This window comes from Cetorhinus maximus, chromosome 12 (assembly GCF_964194155.1).
Source record: "Cetorhinus maximus chromosome 12, sCetMax3.hap1.1, whole genome shotgun sequence".
Lineage (NCBI taxonomy): Eukaryota > Metazoa > Chordata > Chondrichthyes > Lamniformes > Cetorhinidae > Cetorhinus > Cetorhinus maximus.
The window spans coordinates 24,135,598-24,154,628 of NC_135890.1; the positions used below are offsets into that span (position 1 = coordinate 24,135,598).

General features: G+C 41.2%; 1 protein-coding gene across 2 annotated transcripts in view; it reads left to right on the forward strand.

Annotated features, from left to right (window-relative positions):
• Positions 1–2,804: 2,804 nt before the first annotated feature.
• LOC144687296 (plexin-B2-like) overlaps positions 2,805–19,031 on the forward strand; it is a 234,654-nt gene continuing 218,427 nt past the window's right edge. Inside the window, exon 1 of one of the 2 annotated variants that reach the window (XM_078553182.1) lies at positions 2,805–2,934. The gene's annotated coding sequence lies outside the window, so the exon portion shown is untranslated. Of the gene's footprint in view, positions 2,935–4,060; positions 4,083–19,031 lie in introns of those variants that run through there. The other variant, XM_078553183.1, reaches the window with a different exon arrangement.

Here is a 19,031-nt window from a genome sequence, read left to right on the forward strand (position 1 = left end):
TTCATTAATGAGTTCCTCATATTTGTGGATGATAGTGCATGAAAACGAGTGATTAATTGGAGTTGATTCTGCTCCACTCCTCAGGTTGTTTCTGCAGCTGTGATAAGGGAACAAAGTTGTCAAGACAGATCTGGCAATCAACAGTCTGGGTGGCCAATTACCAGATGCATTCAAGCCAGTGGTTTGTGACTGTATTGGTGCCAGTTTTATGGAAGGAAGCAATGGAAGGAAGGTCACCTGAAAGTGGAGGTGATGAATTTCAGATGTGGAGATATGACTGTTGTAGAGTAGATCTACAATATGTTGACTTATTTCAGGTAGCAGGCTAGGAGGTGGGGAGCTGGAGTTTGAAAGGGTTCTTGTGAAGGAGTTGGGAGTTAGAAATTCTGCCTCCAGGAAAAATTGAGAGGAACAATTTTGTTCAGGAAGGTGGAAATAGAAAGAAGTGGACAGTGAATACACTCTAGACAGTACAGATAATGGAGGTAAAAAATGTTGTTATTAATTTCTTCTTTTGTCTATCTACTATTGTACTATTCTACTGTTAGACTATTCCCCAATACAGCACAACTGCACCCAAGCATCAAGATCAAATCAAATCTAACTAGCCTCTTGGAGACAGGCAGGATCAGATTGAGGTGATTTGACTGAAAGGTTTCCTCCCACCACTCCCCTTAAGAAAGAATCTTTCTCTCTGTCCTGTTCCTACTATCAACTAATATAAATTTATTAGAACAAGTTGCATAATTGTGGAATCTGGGAACAATAGCTTAGAAAGAGGAGGTACTGGGTCAAGAGCGGGTTTAAGGGAAAATTAGGGTTGCTGCTTTTGCCACATTCAAAAGCAAGCAATGGGAAATCAGGTCTGTAGTTCTGAGACCTGTTGTGCTGATGATGAAAATTCATCAAGAACCTCAATGATTTCAATAGATGTTGCATCTACATGATAAATCACAGAAATGAGAGGGGAGAAAAGGCCGTCTAGTCCCATTTTCATTTGATGGGAGACGGTGGTGTAGGGGTAATGTCACTGGGCTAGTAATCCAGAGGCTAATGCCCTGGCACATGGGCTCAAATGCCACCATGGCAGCTGGTGGAATTTAAATTCAACCAATTAATTAAAAAAAACTCAATTTTAAAAATCTGGAATTGAAAGCTAGTCTCAGTAATGGTGACCCTGAAACTATCACATTGCTGGAAAAGCCCACCTGGTTCACTAAACTTCTTTAGTGAAGGAAATCGGCTGTCCTTACCTGGTCTGACCTGCAAGTAACTCTAGACGCACAGCAAGGTGATTGACTCCTAACTGCTCACAAGAGCAATTAGGGATGGGCAACAAATGCTGGCATTGTCAGCAACACCCACATCCTGCGAAAGAATAATCTCAATTCCAATTCCTCAACTTTAGCTAGTGATAGTGGAACTGGCTATAGATATGGATCTTATACAGTCCACTTACACAGTGCACTGTGAATTTTGTACATAATGGAAAGGCAATTGATTCATATCCTATCTTTAAAGCTTAGCTGTGTGTTTTATATGATTTTAATTTTATATATTTAATATATGGGCATATAATGTAAAGGACTGCATCTATAAGTTTACATATGTGACAGCTCTGCAACTTGTAGTTGCTGCTTTGGGTTCCAGTAGCTTTCCTGCTTATCAGTACAAAAGTTTAATAGAGTGGAATGGACTTTCATTGTACACTATTTTAATACAGCCGTTACGTTGAGCGTCAGCCACGGCTCAGTGGGTACTACTCTTGCCTGAGTTGCAAAGTTCTGGGTTCAAGTTGCACGCTGAGGCTCAATCACTAAAATCAAGGCTGACACTGCAGTGAATACTGAAGGAGTGCTGCATTGCTGGAGGTGCTATCTTTTGGATTAAGACATTAAAGCAAAGCCCCAGCTGCCAACATCACGAAAAACAGGTTATCTAGTCATTGCTGCTTGTGGGAGTTTGCTGTGGCTCTACATTACAAGATTGACTACACTTCAAAAAGTTCTTCATAGGCTGCAATACACTTTGAGACGTCCGTTGGTCATGAAAAGTTCTATATAAATATGTCTTGTATGTGTAGTCGCATATTTGGAATGAAGCGAGTATTATGAATGACACTGCTCGTTCGTGTGCTCAGCAGCTCTGCTCAACGGCCTCGCACTGCCAGGCTTCTTATGGTGAATCCCGAGATTCAGACAGTTTGCTGAACCGCCCTCAACATTAAAGTTCCCCAACTTTCAGTTCTTGTTAAACTGTCCAGAAAAACTCTCGTCGACGGCAGTTTGGCGAAAGAAAACCCGACACAACTCATGCCTGTAAAACCTCCCGAGGCAGTACTAGCGTGAAACTGACATACAGGACAGGGGCGGGGCAGAGAGAGAGAAAAACACACACACACACACACATACACATCTTTAAAGAAATCAGCGCAATAAACACTCATAGAGCCAGCAACTACAAAATGATCGGTTTAAGATAAGCAAACAGAAGCCCGGGTTGGAGTGTGTTCTAATTCAGTCCGCATTTGTCACAATAACGAAAAAGCCACAATCGCTCCATAAAACACCCTCGGACTAACTAAGAAGTTGTGCCGGTTTCTGATGATGATTCTGACGTTGCATATGTGGAGAATTCCCACAGCTCCGGCGGCATTTTCTCCACACACGCCCCCCACCCACCCGACCCCCCCGGAATTAAAGCCACCAATGTCCAGAGGCAGTCTGTCGGTGGAAGGCGCGCCCGAGCCGCTGAGCCCTTCGCAGCCGCACTTCAACCACAGGAGAGTCGCTGAGCGTCCAAGACACAACCTCGCCGCGGGTGCCATCAGATCAGGAGGCTTTCTCCTCCTCATTATTCGCGAGGAATCGGCCGATTCCATTTCCTGTTCCTCGTGTCGTTGTTACTCAGAGCGGATGTGTGCATCGCCCACAGGTGAGTCCTTCCTCTTTTTTTCCCCCCCTTCTCTCTCTCTCTCTCTTCCCCTCTGGATTAAAACCCAGATCGAGTCATGTGAGTCACTCACCTTCCTGAAGTCTCTCCGATTAAAATCAAGGTGAGGAGCTGCCTGGTGTCTTGTGTGAGTAGGTCAATGTGATTTGTTTTTTTTTTATTGTTCGTTTACCTCATTGCTCTTTTTTCTCTTTATCCCCGGTTGGTTTTACTGAACAGTGGGGGGGGGGGGGGGGAACGAACTAAAAAAAAGTTAAATGAACTTAGGGCGCGCGGCGATCGCCTTTTCGACTTTCAACTTTGAAAGCTCGGAACTTCTTGGTCGCCTGTGTCTTGGCTGCACTGTCCTGGAGCGGCTGCAAAGCTCTCAAATGTTTGCGTTCGCTTAAATTCAATTCACTTAATTTCGAAAGGGATTCGTTTCTTCACGGAAGGCGAGGTTTGTGATTAACCCAGCTCCCAGTCTCCGAGCCCAACCCTAAAGGAGAAGAACATCGACCGACTCCTATTGTTGACCGCGACCCCCGCTCTCCTCCTTTGTGTGTTACTTAGAGGGAATTGGGGGGGGGGGGGAACCCAGAACAATTCAAGGGGACGAATTGTAAATTGATTAATATCTTAAAGGGGGTCCTTGGGTCTTAATCCCTAAGATTTCAAGTTTGAGTCTGACGTCAGGCTCCTGTTTAACCATTTACTGGTCGAGTCACTCTGGGCTCGATGTCCTGCTTTTCAATGGATCCCTTTCTTTCCAGCGTTTGTATGTCTCCCAACTGAAGAATGTGATAAATATCTACAGGATGGTTGATTCCTTTTGGAGGGGAAACTAAAGTTTGACTCCTTTTTTTTTGTGGCACTGATTGTTTCAACGCGAGGTGTTCGTGCGTTGGGCGTGGTAGCGATTTTTTGTCCCATTGAATTTATCAAAATGCAATGCTGACAAATTCTCCGCAACTTTATGACGCGAACTTGTGTGACATTCAACCCTTTTTGGAGGAGCTGGACTGTGGAAGGTCTTTTAAAGTCGTTCTGTGGCTGCACTGAGCCTGCTCTTTTATTGTTGGAAGCAGCTTAGCCAATTTCCAGTAGGAATCTTTGTTTTGCCGGCATAAGTGGTGCCACAAGGTAAGTAGGTAAGTGTCGACGCTGAAGTGTCAGCTCCAGCTTTTAATGAGTTTTTTAGTCAAATTTCATGGTCTTCTGCACGGTCAGGAAAACAAATAATTCACGGGGCGCGAGCCAAATTACTGAAACCTTGGTTGATGTTTAAATCTTTGCTTTTTTTTCTCCCATAAAATTTTTATCCCGGCTTAGTTTTTGCGGGTTTTAGTGTTTTACTGTAACTTTGTATGAAAGCGGGAAGAAAGCCTCACTGTCATATCGTATGCATTTAAAGACTGGTGTATGACATTATCTGTTACTGATATGGATGTGTATTTCAAGGAGCACCCTTGATGACTGTTGAAAAGTTTGTGACTTTTAGTGGTGAGCTTCGGTTGACATTATATTTTAGAGAAAAACTGATTTTCGGAGGACCCTCCTGATTTAAGTAGGCCATGAAAAATGTACAACTCTTATGTTTCCATACCTCCATAATATTGTGTTGTTTGCTGCCATCTCTAGGCACAGTGTTTCTGATAGTTTACACAAGAGGATTACCACTTTTGAGGCTGCTTGGTTCTTGATGATTGGGAAATTCCCTGCTCAGCATAAATGATTCAGAAATGAATTAATATTTAAGCTGAATATATCCAGGCTAGTGACCTGATTGAAAGAGTGCTTTGTAGAATAGTTTCAATGTATCCAGAGTGTGGAAACATGTACTGTATTCATAAATGTGTGTGGTGGAGTGCTGTCCCACAGAGCTGTAGGATGCTGGTCAGTGTCTCCTTTTTTCATACAATGAATTCCTAATTCTGTGTCTTCTTGGTAGTGGTATTAAGTAGAGGCCAGACACATCCCTGCAGGGAGAGAAAGAGGAATCCTGCTGAGAAATCATTCCATGCAACCTTTTGTATGCCTTCTAACACCCAAGTCTAGTGTTAACAGAAGCCCGGGGTTCGTTTACCTACCCAACCTCTTGGGGAATGGTGTGGGGGACCTTGGATAGGGGATAAAAGAAAACACATTTCTCTGTGAAAGACTTGCTAAATTGTGATCCCCCCCCGCCAGATGCTTGGCTGGGTTAATTGTATATTGTGATTTCATGATGAGATTCACCTTGTGTGCATATTTTGTAATCAATACCCAATTAGAATGCATTTGAGGATAGGTATGCTAGTATTGATTTTAGATCTGACTGTTCTAAGGTGCATGTTACTGCCTAAACTCTCTGATGTTTTCGTGCTGCTATTTTGGGGCATTAGTTGGTGGAGAGACAGGTAGTATTGAGGAGGTGGGGAGGCTGCAGAAGGATTTGGACAAGTTAGGAGAATGGGCAAAGAAGTGGCAGATGGAATACAATGTGGGCAAGTGTGAGGTCATGCACTTTGGTAGGAAGAATAGAGGCATAGACTATTTTCTAAATGGGGAGAGAATTCAGAAATCTGGAGTGCAAAGGGACTTGGGAGTCCTAGTCCAGGATTCTCTTAAGGTTAACTTGCAGGTTGAGTCGGTAGTTATGAAGGCAAATGCAATGTTGGCATTTATTTCGAGAGGACTAGAATATAAAAGCAGGGATGTGCTGCTGAGGCTTTATAAGGCTCTGGTCAGACCACATTTAGAATATTGTGAGCAATTTTGGGCCCTGTATCTCAGGAAGAATGTGCTGGCCCTGGAGAGGGTCCAGAGGAGGTTCACGAGAACGATCCCAGGAATGAAAGGCTTAACATATGAGGAATGTTTGAGGACTCTGGGTCTATACTCGATGGAGTTTAGAAGGATGAGGGGGGGATCTGATTGAAACTTACAGAATACTGAAAGGTCTGGATAGAGTGGACGTGGGGAAGATGTTTCCATTAATAGGAGAGACTAGGACCTGAGGGCACAGCCTCAAAATAAAGGGAAGACCTTTTAGAACAGAGATGAGGAGAAACTTCTTTAGCCAGAGAGTGGTGAATCTATGGAATTCATTGCCACAGAAGGCTGTGGAGGCCAGGTCATTGAGTGTATTTAAAACCGAGATAGATAGGTTCTTGATTGGGAAGGGGATCGAAGGTTACGGGGAGAAGGCAGGAGAGTGGGGTTGAGAAACTTATCAGCCATGATTGAATGGCGGAGCAGACTCGATGGGCCGAATGGCCTAATTTCTGCTCCTATGTCTTATGGTCTTATGTTTTAAAACCTCAGCTAATATCTTTCTGAGACCAACCACTGATGAGATCACAAGATACTTTACAATGAGTAAGGCTTTTTGGTCCATCTTAACTCATCCATCCATCTATCCACAGAGACCTTCTAGTCTCTCTTCTTCCCCAGCCCCTCCCCCTCAGCATCCAGTTGTTGTTCAAATAATTTAAGGTTTTTATTTATTTGTTCATGGCAAGTGAGCATTGCTGGCAAGGACAGCATTTATTGCATATTTCAAATTGCCCTTGAGAAGGTGGTGGTGAACATTCCTTATTGCTATCATCACCATCCTCTGCCCCCGCCTGTAACCTGGAAGTCCAATCCATGTGGCACTCTGTGAAAAACAATTTCTCTATATGACACACAGGTTTTTATTTTACTAGGTGAAACTGTGTTGACCTGGTGTAATTTTGCAAGTTAATTTAAAACATTCCTGATCTATTTATTCCATCCTATCAAATTATCTCTTATCTCAGTAAGGTAAACTCTCTGCTCTTTTCTAGTTCTCCAGTTTTTCTTTTCCTTGTGATTTGTCTTTGTATGCCCCTCAGTGCTTGGATGTGCCTTTGGTGGTATTCTACAGTTTTGGTTAAATACTTCAACATTCCATTGGTTTTGTTGATTGCTGCTATATATTGGTTTGATACGTTGAGTGTTAGGTCTTGTAAGACTCCTATTTATCCTTGGCTATTTCAACACCATTCCACAGAGTATGTATTTCACTCATTTTTCCTCTAGTGTGCAGTCCTTTATTGTTGCCTGCATTAAATTGCATGTATCAGTGTTCTAAAATATATATTTTGTTCCGAGATATCTGAATTGTCTCCTCCAATTTCGCTGTTTTGCCTTGTATGGCATCTCTAAGTTGGACCAATTTCAATAGATCTTCTGGATGTAAGTTATCATAATTTAGAAACAGTTGTGGCTCTAACAGCAAAGTAAGGCAACCTGCATAGTACTATCCTGAAGTCTTCCCCCCACCCCCGTCCCGACACAACCCGAGTGAACTTGACTTGAATATATTGTTTCCTACCTTACAGGCAATTTCCTATCCATTCCTAAGATTTAACCTAGTAACCCATGGCTATGAGGTTACTGAGAATTTACAGCACAAAAATAGGCCATTCAGCCCAACTGATCTATGTTCGAAGCTCCACATGAGCTGCCTCACACCCTCCTTACAGCATAATTTTTCTATTCTGTTCTTCCTTGGGTACTGAGCTAGTTTTACCCTGAAATGTCTTTCAAATGTCTTTTTGGAAATTTAGGTACACCTCACAGAACTTTCTACTGTCCATTATCATTTCCTCAAAGAGGTTAACCAGACAGAACTTCTGAATCCATGCTGATTCCTGTTTACTGGGTTATTGTACAGAAATCCAAGTTGTCTCATGATGTTTCATGTTCTCCACTGCTGGTTTGCTTTGACTTGCCGTGATTGTTCCTTTTTGTGTTGAATTAGCTCTTTTCATATGCCTGACTCCTGAGCTCTGGTATGTTGGGCTCTCAGATTATGCTGAGGTCAGTGATTGCGGCTGCTGTACCTGATGAATGTAATCACTTCCACTTACAACACATTGGATCATCAACAAATACAAAGTCATGCTCCTGTGTTTTCCTTGACTCATGCACTATGTTTACCAGGTTGTGGCGGTCAATTATTTTTGGAGTTTTCCCAGTTTATATTCAATTGATTTGAAGTCATCCATTATAACTACTTCCTGTTTTATCATCCTTATTTTTTCATGTCTTTTGGCTGAGCTGGTGGCCTCAGAATGCCTCTTTTTTCACAATAGGGATGTCTAAGTAGGGTAGTAATATCCATCTCTTGTTTATTTTCTACCGTATAATAAATCTTGACTGGGTTTCTGGGTTTACTTCCAGCTTTATTTTGCACCTTTTCCCCAGCTCCCACGGGTATCACTTTTTAAAAATTTACTGCATTGGTGCTCCTGGCAAGTCTCCTTTTGTTCCAACTTGGTTTAGATGTAATAGAGGAGCAGTTCAAATGTAATAAAGGAGCGAAGGAATGACTCCCCTTGTTTTCAACTGACTTATGGGAAATGCTTGATACTTTCTCATGGCAGCATTCTGAGGTCAGCACCTACATGCAGCCTGGATGGAGTCTCACTAGCCTATGGTCCTGCACGTTGGTGCTCTAAAACACTCATTGCTAGACCAATGGGACCATTTTGAACTTTTAATTTTCACTTATTGTGACATTATTGGCATTCAACCAACTTGTGATAATTTTTCCATCTTAGTTTTACTACATGTGAAATAACATCTCAACTGATTAATACGTATTCTCTATAATTAATGCACTGATACTGACTTAGTAGAATTTGATATGATTTTCATTGATAAGAATTTTGTTGCTTTACTACATGGAATCCCCAGCTTGAGTACAAATTGTTAGTTTTCGACTGGGCAGTAAGTTCTTTTGGGCTGGGAATGAAGTGTGGAAAAGAAACCACTTATCTCAGATCAAGTCCCCTGGACCTGATGACCTGCATCCAAGGGCCTTTAAAGAAATGGCTGCAGAGATGGTGGATGCATTGGTTGTAATCTTCCAAAATTCCCTAGATTCTGGAAATTTGCTAGTGGACTGGCAAACTGCAAATGTAACAACGCTATTCAAGAAAGGAGGGAGACAGAAAGCAAGGAACAATAGGCCAGTTAGTCTAATGCCAGTCATTGGGCGAATGCTGGAATTCATTATTAAGGAGGTAGGAGTAGCAGGACATTTAGAAAATCATAATGCAATGTGGCAGAGCCAACATGGTTTTGTGAAAGGGAAATCTTGTTTGACAAATTTATTAGTTTTTTTTGACAATGTAATAAACAGAGTGGATAAAGTAGATGTTGTGTGATAAACCACAAAGAGGGAGGAAAAAACTCACCTTTAAATCGGAGATCGGGAACTACCATTCCCAGCAGGCCTCGGCAGTCTCTGATTGTAGATTGGCCACACATAAGCAGTTCGTTCTTTTGTACGATCTTCGGGTTCTGCACACGTGCCGGCTGGAGAATGGCCATGCATGTGCAGTTGGTTCGTGTTTGCATGCGCAGTTGGTTCGTGTTTACGTCTACAGGCTGGTAAACAGCCCTGCACGCCTGTGCAGTACGTTTTTGTTATTTCTTCAGCTGGAAAATGGTCTTGCACAGAAGAAAAAAGGAGGAAAAGTGAAACAGCATGAAAAGGTCAGATGACCTGGAAGAGGAGTGCCATTTTGGAGAAGGTGTGCTGGTGAGCAGGACAGGAGAAGGGTCTGTTTCTGTCGCACTCCCTAGTTTGGGACCAAGAAGACAGTCAGGTTAAGGGACAAGGACAGGAGTCTGAAACGGGTCTTGTTAAGTGAAGTTAAAAGTAAGGAGCAGAGATACAGGCTCCTAATTAGAGAGAAAGCTGTGGGTAGCAGACTTGGAGCAAAGTGGGCTTGAGAGAAACCTGAAGACCTGAGGAGGCAGCCATAGGTTTGTAACTCCAATGCTGCGGGCCAGAAGGGCAAATGTACCCTTTTGAGCATTGGTGTTCCGCTTGTCACGGCCGAATGTCTGAAAGTGTGTATGTAAGGCGTAGTGAGTGTACATAGAGATCCAGGGAAAGGAACGTCGGAAGGAGAGATTGAAACCCTGGAGGTGGATCCTTGTTGATGACGTCTGAGTGAAAGCATTGTTTGGGAGAGAATTCTAAGGTGAGATCCTTGAGTGTGGAGATTGGAAACCCTCGTGTGAAAGACAGTTTCAGTGAGACTGGTTGGCTCACTGTGTGACAAGCGTCTGGGGGTGGGGGGTGGTTTGATGAGAAATCCATAGACTCTGCTTTGGTGGCATCTGTCACTGGGTTTTGGAGTGTGGTGTATCCAACTGCAGTTTGCCTTTTTGTTTACATGTATCACATACTTTACCTCAATATTAGAGCATAAGACAGATACTGCAAGTTGTGTTTACAGATATTTACAAATTTGTAAAGTTAAAGGTATATTTGGGATGAAAGAATAGTGTGATTTGACTAATTTACTGGTGTTTGTATTGAAATCTTTCCAACTTTTCTGTCAAGTGTAATATAGTTAATTTTTCTTGTTTGGTAAATGTTTTATTATTTGTTAAAAGTACACTAGCAGACTCCTGTGAATGTATTCAGTAACTGCTTTCCACGGTTTCTTTAAAAAAATTAAAAGTTAGGATCTATCAAACCAGGTTTTACTCTGGAATCTGACTTTCCAGCATTAACATCAGCTGGAATGGTAAAAGTAGTTTATTTGAATTTTCAAAAGGCATTCAATAAGATTACTGCACAAAATAAGAGCTCATGGTGTTGGGGTGATATATTAGCATGGATAGAGGATTGATCAGCTAGCGGGAAACAGAGTTGGGATAAGGGGATCATTTTCATGTTAGTAAACTGTAATGAGTGGAGTGCCACAGGGGTCAGTGCTGTGGCCTCAACTATTTGCGATCTACATTAATAACTTGGATGAGGGACCAACTGCATTGCAGCCACATTTACAGATGATACAAAGATAGGAAAGCAAGTTGTGAGGAGGATACAAAGAGTTTACAAAGGGATAAAGTTAGCTTAAGTGCATGGGCAAAGATTTGGCAGACAGGATATAATGGAAAATGTGAACTTGTCCACTTTAGCAGGAAGAATAGAAAAGCAATATATTATTTGAATGGAGAGAAACTGCAGCATGCTGCAGTACAGAGGGATCTGGGTGTCCTTGTACATGAATCACAAAAAAAGTTAGCATGCAGGCACAGCAAGTGATTAGAAAGGCAAATGGAATGTTGGCCTTTATTGTAAGGGGGTTGGAGTATAAAAGTAGGGAAGCCTTGCTACAACTGTACAGGGCATTGATGAGACTGCACCTAGAGTACCGTGTACAGTTTTGGTCTCCTTCTGTTAAGGAGGGATATCCATGCATAGGGAGCAGTTCAGAGAAGGTTCACTAGGCTAACTCCTGGGATGAAGGGGTTGTCTTATGAGGAAAGATGAAGCAGATTGGTCCTATACTCATCGGACTGTAGAAGAATGAGAGATGATCTAATTGAAACATACAATATCCTGAGAAGGCTTGACAGGATAAATGCTGGGTGGATATTTCCCCTTGTGGGGGAACTTAGGACCAGGGGACATTAAAAATTAGGGCCCTCTCATTTAAGATGGAAATGAGGAGGAATTTTTTTCTCTGAGGGTTGTTCGTCTTTAGAATTTTTCTTCCCCCAGAGAACAGTGGAGACTGGGTCACTAAATACATTCAGGGCTAAATTAGATTTTTGGTCTGCAAGGGAGTCGGGGATTGTGTGTTTTGGGGGGTGGGGTGGTGAGCAGGCTGAAAAGTGGAGTTAAGATCACAATCCGATTAGCTGTGATTTTATTGAATGGCAGAGCAGATGCAAGGACTGAATGGCCTACTCCTTGTATTTCTTGTGATCCTATGAATTTAATTCAATCTCACCTATTCAGTGAGAAGTAAAATAATAGTTACTTTTGTTTATATCAAAGTCTGTATATTTAGGACATACATTAGAAATTATTAAAAAGTTGTTGGCTTGGCTATGGCTTTCCTACCTCCTGTATCCTCCCACCACACCCTCACACACATCCTGTAACCACAACCAAACACCGTCAGTTGTCAAGATGATACATTTGCAGAGTTAAAAATTAAAAAAACTGAAAATCTGGAATTTTTTTTTAAAAAAGAGCTAATGCCAGAAATACATTACAGGTGTTCATGTTTTAGTGGTTGGAAGGCTAGTTCATGTTCAGTACTATGCATCGAGGTGTCAGCTGTGGCTCAGTTCATAGCACCCTTGCCTTTGAATCAGAGGGTTGTGGGTTCATGTCCCACTCCCGGAAACCAAGAACTGTGATTGTACTCAAAAAGAGTTGCAATCTGTGACTGTTGATAACTCGAAAGAATTTTAGAGGTGTCAGCTGTGGCTCAGTTCATAGAACCCTCGCCTTTGAATCAGAGGGTTGTGGGTTCATGTCCCACTCCCGGAAACCAAGAACTGTGATTGTACTCGAAAAGAGTTGCAATCTGTGACTGTTGATAACTCGAAAGAATTTTAGAGGTGTCAGCTGTGGCTCAGTTCATAGAACCCTCGCCTTTGAATCAGAGGGTTGTGGGTTCATGTCCCACTCCCGGAAACCTAGAACTGTGATTGTACTTGAAAGAGTTGCAATCTGTGACTGTTGATAACTCGAAAGAGTTTCAGTACTATGCATGAGGTGTCAGCTGTGGCTCAGTTCATAGCACCCTCGCCTTTGAATCAGAGGGTTGTGGGTTCATGTCCCACTCCTGGAAAACCAAGAACTGTGATTGTACTCAAAAAGAGTTGCAATCTGTGACTGTTGATAACTCGAAAGAGTTTCAGTACTATGCATTGAGTAGAGTGTGTATTAATGGTCCTCTTGTCCTTCCCTTTGCATCTTTCTATTCATGTGGAGTGGAGCTCCGATATGGTCACTTGAACTCTATAGAACAATATATTAATCTCACCTTTTGGTCTTGCAAAGCAGTTACGCTGTAAAGGATTTTTATTTTAATACGTGTACTCTGGCTCAAATTGTAATGATGCAATATTTTCATATCTGTAACTTTCAGGCCAGTAATGGACCAGGATGTACAGTTTTTTAAAAAAAAACTGTTGTACTGTTTATGTAGGTAGACAGCTCAGCACTATCCCTTGGTAAAAGAGTAAATCATGTACTTAATGTGCCCTTCAAAGGGATATCTTTACCATAAGAAGTAGGAGCAGAAGTAGGCTATTTGGCACATCAAGTCTGCTCTGCCATTCAATGAGATCATGGCTAATCTGATAACCCTCAGCTCCACTTTCCTGCCTTTTCCCCATAAACCCTTGATTCACTTACTGGTTAAAAATATCTATCTCAGCCTTGAATATACTTAACGACCCAGCCTCTACAACCCTCTGGTAAAGAATTCCACATTCACTATCCTCTGAGAGAAGAAATTCCTCCTCATCTCTGTCTTAAATGGGCGACCCCTTACTCTGAGATTATGCCCTCTGGTCCTAGACTCTCCTGCAAGGGAAAATAACTTCTCAGCATTTACCTTGTCAAGCCCCCTAAGAACCTCATGTTTCAGTAAGGTTACCTCTCATTCTTCTAAACTCCAATGAGTACAGGCCCAACCTACTCAACTTCTTCTCAGAAGAAAATCCCTCCCTACCTGGGATCAATTTAGTGAACCTTCTCTGGACTGCCTGCTCTCAAGATAAATTTCAAAATCTTTTTTGCCATTTTTATGTTTTGGGTGATTCCAGTTAACAATAACTTGGTTGGCTTCCAAAATGGTGTTTTCATTCAGAGAATAAAAATAAGGCATGGATATTCTAATTAGTCATTAAATAAGTTTATACAAAACCAATAAAATTTCCTAAGACGTTGTAAATTCTGAAATGTAGCTTTTTGGTTTGGAGGTGCTGTACTCAAAGCTTATAATGTAACATGTACACATCACACATGAACTGACCGATTGCACAGACTAGGCTGTTTCCTTGCAAAAAGAGAGATGATTTAACTGAAGTATTTAAAATACGTAAAGAAATTGATAGGGTAGATAGAAACATTTCTTCTGGTGGGGTTGTCCAGAATAAAAGGGTTTATATTTAAAATTAGAGCTAGGCAGTCTAGACCACTGATTACTTCTTCACAAAACAGATAGTAAACACTGGAACATTTCTTCTCCCAAAAAGCTGATGAGGCTAGGTAAATTGAAAATGTCAAATCTGAGATTGATGGAATTTTGTTGGGCAAAAGTATTAAGGGTTGGAGAACCAAGGTGGGTGGATGGGGTCAAGCTGCAGATGAGCCTGTTCTGCCATTCAATTAAATCATGGCTTAAGGGGCTGAATGGTTTACTCCTGTTGCTTTGATCGGAAAATGTATTCTGAAATAGCAATGCAGTGACAACTTTGCAAGTTTTTCGTCTCCTTTGAAGTAAGGAATGCTGGATCTGCCACAAAAATTGGCTAATAGCATAAAGTTATTCACATCTGAGCATTACTATTTTTGGAGGGTTAGGTTTTCCCGCCGAGAAAACATATATTCAGTTTTGCCAGAATTATGAAACCTAATGGTGTGTGGGGAATTTTTAGGTTATGCCACATTGTGGGTAAAAACTCGCAGTACATTTATAGATTTTTGACTGTACAAATGTGTTGTGTGCTTTGAGTTTTATAATACTGAAGTAGTGGTGGGTGCAGTTTTAAGTACTGAAGTAAGAGCATCACATAAGATAGGAATTAATTTAAATGCAATCTTTTTCCTTCCCTATTTGCAGTTGGCATTTATGCTAACAGCATGCTGATTGTCAGCATTTTGAGGTCTGGATCACGTGTTAGAAGCTGCTGGCCATTCTTCCCTTGCTACCACTGCTGTAAGAGTCCTCCTGATAAAAATAAGTAAACTTTAGTTAAGAATTCCTTTGGGAAGAGGAGTTCCTACCTATCGTATGTGATGACTAGAAACTGTTTGGTAAGAGTTGGGGGAGAACAAAGGGAATGGAATGGATGGCAATAACAGGATGGTTTAAGTCAAGGTGGTAGATGCAGGGAGCAGTACTTGGGATGGGGAAGTGCCCATGGGAACTGGGTGGGAAAGAGTGCCAATGTGAAATTGCATTGTAAGGGGGAGAATGCCCAATTGGGGCAAGGGTAGTGAGGGAGCAATTGAGGCAGATGTATTAGGGCTAACCTAATTGAGGGGGGGGGAGTGGTTTGAGAGAATGCAAAGTAACTATTTAAACAGGTTTGGTGCTGAGGGAGATGAGTGCTAGTATGAAAATGAAGAGTTGGAGGAGTAGAGAGAGTACCTCTGCAACTTTATGAAGTTGGATGAACAAGTTCTGCAGCTTTAAGTCCTTCATGTGTTTTAATGTCAAATCTAATCAGTGAGGTACCAGTGTAGTGAAATCTTTGGAGTAGCAGGGCAAATCCCTGATTTCCACATTTTAACTGTACTTGTATGGATGTTGAAAGTTATAGACTAATTTATTTTACAATAATATGAAGTTATGATATTGAGGAACACCCTGGATTTTGCATGAAGAATAATGGTGAGGTTAACTAGAATGAACCATTTTAATGTAGGATTCACAATTTTCTGGAGGATCATGCCTACAGTTGAGGTAACAGTTTGTGATTACTGTTTGGTGACATCCTAATAGAATCATGTTTTGGTATGAATTAATGCCTACAAGTGAGGGTGACAGTAAGCTGCCCAGAAAAAAACCCCAGCATATAGAGAATTGTGCAATGAATCTGTTGCTACATTACACACTGATTCCCAAAAAGCTGTACCATTTAAAAGCTTTACTGAAATTACACATTTTGGATGAATAATCAAGGCATTTATTCATGTTCTAATGTTGCATCACCAAAGCAACATCAACAGTTTTAGCAACTTCTTAATCTAGTCCAAAGTTCGTCAGTGTTTCGACTGAAAGATTCCGGTTATATTTTGTAATCTTTATACTACGACTTGGTACTGTAATCTTGGAGTAGGATTGAATTGGGTAGATTTATATCATGTTCCCTGTTGGCACCCCATTGCAGCCAGCTATAGGTGAGACAAAATTAGAGATGTAGGTTTCTTCAGGGCCTGGTGGTTTTGGACTGACAAGTTATGACACTGACTTGGGAACTGCACTCTAATCAGCAGTATCAGCTACCACCCATTTTATTTTCTTCCCTGTTGGGCCTGTATGATGATCAACTTCTTACTTTAATTTGTTTAACTGTGTTCTCATGTCACAACATGGCACGTGAAAGATATGCAAGTTTACCTACCGGTTTTTATATTTGCCAAATGACAAAATTAATCTGGGCATGCAGCCCACTCCCAAGGTGCTTTCTTCTTGATTTGTCAAAGAGTCATAGGATCATTTACAACACAGAAGGAGATCATTTTGCCCATCGAGTCTATGCTGGTTACCTACGGAGCAATCTGGTTAGTCCCATTCCCCTGCTGGTTCCCCGCAGCCCTTGCAAGTTTGTTTCTTTCCAAGCGATTTGTGTTGGGCTTTGTGCTGAAGAATTTTGCACTCGTGTTGTTAGATGGAAGTAGGACTTTTAAAAGATGACAGTCCTAATGTAACCTGTGGCTATAGACTTTGGAACAAAGCTAGAAATGTTTGGAAATGCTATCCTGTGATGATACTTGGTGATTTAAAATGAATTATTTCATTCTTTGAATGAAAGCTTGCCCCCATGTTTTCCATTTTCTCTCATTTCTCCCCCTTGCCTAGGCCACCCCTACCCCCAATTGCAGCAGATGAATCAGACCTCTCAACTCTGCTACCTATCTACAAGCTTTAGAATCACAGAATCTTTACAGTGTGGGAAGAGGCCACTTGGCCCATCAAGTCTGCACTGGCTGTCTGAAAGAGCATTCTTATTATAAGTACATCACATTTTGTTAAGTGGGTCAGTTTCTGTCTCATAATACATTATAATCTTCTCTATGTTCCTTTATTCCTGCCTCATGACTTATGCTTCTTCAGATTGGTTGCTTTTGTTAAATTTCTTTTCCTTAATCACCATGTTGGCTGGCACATTGATCAGCACAATGGCTGTGGCATTCTGGGGGTGTGATGGGTAGAATTAAGGTAGATCAGAGGAGTGCATTGTTTTTAGGTGTTTTTGAATACCCGACCACTTTTTCCATTTGGATCAAGCAGACCATAGAAAACTGGGATTTGATATTACTTTAAACGTGGATTGCAAAGGTGAAAAACTAGCGTCTAACCTACTGCTCCAGCCAGGTCCCAAATTGAACACTTATTGTAAGAAAACTGATGACCAGTGAGACAAAGGTATGTTGGGCTCCAAATCTTGGAATATGTGCCACTACTGTGGACAAAACAAAAAGACTGAGCCATAATTTGCTGTAGCAGGGCACCTCCCATGTCTTCTGGTTATATTTGCCTTTGCACATTTTAGGTTTTTTAATTTTATGTGGCAAGTAGGTGAAAGTGCAAACTGATAATGTCACTAATCGAAACTGGACAGTTGGGACCCTAGTGAATAGGGAAAAAACTGTCTATCTCCTTAACCAGTCAGATTGAAAGATTGTGAAATTGACAGCAGAATGAGGTATAAATTAGAAGGGGTGGATTCAATTGCCAAACCAGACACAGAAAGAGAAATGGAAAGAAAGATTAGATTGACAGAGCGCGAGGAGAAAAATGATCAACATGTTTTTGGTGAACTTAAACTTAAAATTTGTAATTTTTAAAACCTCCAAGAATTAAAACTAAAAGAATGAGACTCCACACTTGCAATAGTTTTCAGTGCCAGAGGGATTGGCTGGAAGTGATTAACACTTATCACGACTTAAGGGCACTTAGACTGAAATGGTCAAGACTTAACTTTCTGTGGACAGTTTGGTTCATCTCTAACATGCAGATACAGGAACTTCACAGGGGTCAGTGCATTGAAATGGTGAGGCGCTGATTTTCATGAAGCTAACAGCAGAGTGGCACATCTAGGACAACATCCTTTCAATTTCCTCATTTAACAGTGCTTCTACTCTCACCTGAAATGACACATACTATTAGCCACATTGTTATTTGGGAGCAAAATATAGACCATTGTTTTTTAAAGGGCATAATTATGGATATGATTGAAGGTAAGAGTGTATTGTAGTAATGCAGCACACCTACAGCGATTAGATATCATTTTTTATGCTGTGGCTCTTTAAAGAATATATGATTTTTGGTGATTGTACATTTCAGTTTAAGAAGGACTAGTGCATATGGTTACTTTCTAATTATGGTTTATTTTAAAAAGTTATACAGTGTATCAAAATATGAAAACAGTTGAGTTGTCAAAATTAAGACCATGTGTGCTGTTATTGCAGAAAAGAAAATCCCCATGGGAGGGGGTAGGAATGAATCATCGCACGGCATTATTGATGTCCCACATAATGTGTGTGGCTTTTAGGGTTGAAATAGCACAGCGACTGTTCTGGGATCTAGGTTTCAATTTCATCTCTATAGAATAAGTTCACATTGGAGAGCTAATGGCTTTCTCTGGGCTTGGGATTTATACAGGGACAGATGTAACTTTTCATTGTGGACTTGCTGCCTCCTGTTAGTGGCTGCAAAGACCAATAAGGCAAAAACATCCCAAACCAAGTGATCGCATGTGGAAATGGAGGGTGTTTGAGGAGGAAATGAGGCCCCCTGGTTTTGGTTAGCAGCCTATTGAATTCAATCATTGCCAGTATTAATCTGTGTCAGCTGTGGCCTCTGGTCACAAGGTTTCGGATTCAAGTTCCACTCCAGGACTTGAGCATAAAAATCAAGGCTGACATTCCAGTGCAGTTCTGAGGGGAGTGCTAAACTGTCAGAGATGCTGCGGTCCTTTGGTTGAAACGTTAAATTGAGGCCCCATCTGCCTCGGGTGGCTATAAAAGATCCCATGGTACTATTTTGAAGAAGAGCAGGGGAGCTATCGCTGGTGTCTTGGCTAATATTTATCCCACAATTAACATCACAAAGACAGATTATCCAATCGCCGTCACATTGCTGTTACTGTGAGTTTGATGTGCGCAACAGTGACTGCCTACACTTCAAAAAGCTCTTAATTGGCTGTAAAGTGCTTTGAGATGCCCTGTGATCATGAAAAGCACTATATAAATGAAGTCTTTTGTTATTTTTGAATTTGTACTTTGTATTTTTGTGCAAAATGTTTATGTCTAATCATTAAGGATAGAAGGCAGCATATTAAAGTTTAAACTTCTCCAATTGAAAAGC